The sequence below is a fragment of the Nuphar pumila genome, chromosome 2 (genome assembly GCF_984573655.1).
Source record: "Nuphar pumila chromosome 2, dmNupPumi1.hap1.1, whole genome shotgun sequence".
NCBI lineage: Eukaryota > Viridiplantae > Streptophyta > Magnoliopsida > Nymphaeales > Nymphaeaceae > Nuphar > Nuphar pumila.
The window spans coordinates 110,583,919-110,587,500 of NC_143250.1; the positions used below are offsets into that span (position 1 = coordinate 110,583,919).

Consider the following 3,582-nt stretch of genomic DNA (forward strand, 5'->3'; position numbering starts at 1 on the left):
GTGAATGATTTGAATTATTTGAATGTATTGTAATACTTGATGTGAATGCATGAATTGTAGTACAACACTTGATGTGAATGATTAAAAATTTTATTTGAATGTATTGTGATACTTAATACGAATTATTTGAATGCATTGTAATACTTGATGTGAATGATTTGAATGTATTGTAATACTTGATACGAATGATTTGAATGTATTGTAATACTTGATACGAATGATTCGAGTGCATTGCAATACTTGATGTGAATGATTTAAATTATTTGAATGTATTATAATTTATGCAACGAATGATTTGAATTATTGCAATACTTGATGTGAATGATTTGAATTATTTGAATGCATTGTAATACTTGATGCGAATGATTTGAATGCATTACAATGCTTGATGTGAATGACTTGAATGCATTGTAATACTTGATGCGAATGATTTGAATGCATTGCAATGTTTGATGTGAATGACTTGAATGCATTGCAATACTTGATGTGAATTATTTGAATGTATTGTATGACATATGTTATTTGTTAGAATATGGTTCGTGGAGGTTATAGTGGTCGCTCATCCAGTAGTAGTCAGGCTCAGCCTTCATCTTCACGGGCTCCTATGATAGGTATATCATATAACTTATTGGATGCTTGATTAGTTCAAATGCGCATTCTGAGAATTTCTAATGTATTTTTTTACAGATGATATTGCGCCTGTACACGACCCACCTACACCAGTTGATCACACAAGTCAATAGCAAACACAGAAAACAGGGTCTTCTCAGGCTGGCACAAGAAGACTTATTCGAATAGTGTATATCGATAATCGACCGTAAGTATTTTGTTTTCAATTATTCATATCTTATAAATATTTTATATTGATATTTACTGTGTAACAATTCATGTGCAGCACGAGGTTTGATCCACAAGAAGTAGTATGGGAGATTAGGAATTCACTTCTTCAACACCTACCAGGACCGGTTGCTCAATGGAAAGAGTACCCAAAGGAGGTGTTAGACAGATTGTGGTCCTCATTCATGGTATACAGTTGTTCCTCATAGTTAATGTGTTTCATATTTAATTTATTTAAGTAATGTCTACTAACTTTCTGAAAATATTTGTAGGCTTCGAATCGCTTCGCAACTACGGTGGAAGAAAATGATGCAAGGAAGGTATGGCAGAAGGTGGCTGCCAATCGATTTGCAAACATGTTGCACACTATGAAGACTGCAGCAAAAAAAGCATCTGGCGTAGTAGATGATCCATTACTGTGGAAGGGTCATGACCCTGTTACTATCAGGAGAGATTACTGGGATGAAATGTGTGATAAGTGGGCGGGAGATGCATTTAGAAATCGCTCTGCGAAGGCTGCACAAAATCGATCGAAGATGCCCGAAGCCCATCTACACACAGGTGGATCAAAGACATTTGGGAGCCACCTAAAGAAAATGGTAACTCATCAATATATAATATTAATTTTATAAGTATTGTTGCAAACTTGTGTACTAAATCTTTTGTCATTTAACTTCGCAGGAAGCAGAAAAAGGAGGCAGTGTACCATATAAGGATGTGTTTGTTGAAACACATAAACGGAAGACCACGGGAGTCTTCGTATCAGAGAAGGCGAGAACGACAACGGTATGTATTTATTCTATTAATAATCATTGCAATATATATGCAAGTTATCATAATGTTATCATTAATTATTAATGAATACTTTAAACATTATTTTGTAGGAGGCATATGAGCAACAGATGGTAGAGCGATATGGCGATGACGCTACTCAGCATCCATCATTTGATCCTACAGCATGAGTGACTGCAGCAGGTGAACCCAAAAAAGGTCGCGTGTTCGGGTTTGGGAGTAATATGAACACTTTACCAGTTATTGCTTCTTCCAGTTACAGCTCACCGACTTCTTGCGCCGACATAAGCTCCAAGCAACAGACTATTCTTTCCGGTGATGATGTACGTCAGATCGTTACCGAATCACTGAATAACTACTTCCATGACACTGTCGCCCCCTTTCTCCGAAATGAGATCAAGGCTGCTGTTCTGGAAAGGGGATCTTCGATTCCAGGTCCCTCTCAGGTATAATCACATATTCAGTTTTTTGTCTGCCTTAGAACACATATGAGCATAATCGAATCACATATATAACTTTTTGCCTGCCTAAGAACACATATGAGCATGTTATAATCACATATTCAGTTTTTTGATTGCCTTAGAGCACATATGAGCATGCTATAATAACATATAGAGTTTTTTTATTGCCTTAGAGCACATATGAGCATGCTATAATCACATATAACGTTTTTTTGCCTGCCTAAGATCACATATGAGCATGATAGAATCACATATAAAGTTTTTTTGACTGCATTAGAACACATATGAGTATGCTATAATCACATATTCAGTTTTTTGACTGCCTAAGAACACATATGAGCATGTTATAATCACATATTCAGTTTTTTGATTGCCTTAGAGCACATATGAGCATGCTATAATAACATATAGAGTTTTTTTATTGCCTTAGAGCACATATGAGCATGCTATAATCACATATAAAGTTTTTTTGCCTGCCTAAGAACACATATGAGCATGATAGAATCACATATAAAGTTTTTTTGACTGCCTTAGCATACATATGAGCATGCTATAATCACATATTCAGTTTTTTGACTACCTTAGCACACATATGAGCATGATAGAATCACATATAGAGTTTTTTTATTGCCTTAGAGCACATATGAGCATGCTATAATAACATATAGAGTTTTTTTATTGCCTTAGAGCACATATGAGCATGCTATAATCACATATAAAGTTTTTTTGCCTACCTTAGAGCACATATGAGCATGCTATAATCACATATTCAGTTTTTTGACTGCCTAAGAACACATATGAGCATGCTATAATCACATATTCAGTTTTTTGACTACCTTAAAACACATATGAGCATGCAAAAATCACATATAGAGTTTTTTTACTGCCTTCGAACATATATCATTTATGATAGAATCACATATAATTTTTTTTCCTTTGCCTGCCTTAGAGCACATATGAGCATGCTATAATCACATATTCAATTTTTTGACTGCCTTAGCACACATACGAGCATGATCGAATCACATATATAGTTTTTTGCTTGCCTTAAAGCACATCTGAGCTTGGTAAAATCACATATAAAGTTTTTCTAGCTGCCTTAGAACACATATGAACATGCTATAATCACATATTCAATTTTTTGACTACCTTAGCACACATATGAGTATGATAGAATCACATATATAACTTTTTGTCTGCCTTAGAGCACATATGAGCATGATAGAATGGCATATAGAGTTTTTTTATTGCCTTAGAACACACATGAGCACATGATAGAATCACATATAATGTGTAATTTATTTCATTATATTTTGTTTATCAATACTGACTGTTGTTTTCTTGTGTAGGCTGATAGCGATAATCAGCGTAGCGGAGCTGAAGGGACAGATAAAGACAATGAACAAGAAGACGCACAAAATCTTGGCGATGATTAGAGAACTGTGTTGAAGAAGTTCTATTTTTTTATGTTTCCTAATTGTAATTGTTGAAT

The 3,582-nt window shown here is 34.7% G+C and overlaps 1 long non-coding RNA gene across 1 annotated transcript in view; it reads left to right on the plus strand.

Annotated features, from left to right (window-relative positions):
• The first annotated feature begins 1,944 nt into the window (after positions 1-1,944).
• The window catches only part of LOC149846723 (uncharacterized), a 1,688-nt gene continuing 50 nt past the window's right edge, over positions 1,945-3,582 (plus strand). The window contains exons 1-2 of the long non-coding RNA XR_016430549.1: positions 1,945-2,075; positions 3,440-3,582. The exon at positions 3,440-3,582 is cut by the window's right edge and continues 50 nt beyond it. This is a non-coding gene — a long non-coding RNA (uncharacterized LOC149846723). The remainder of the gene's footprint in view (positions 2,076-3,439) is intronic.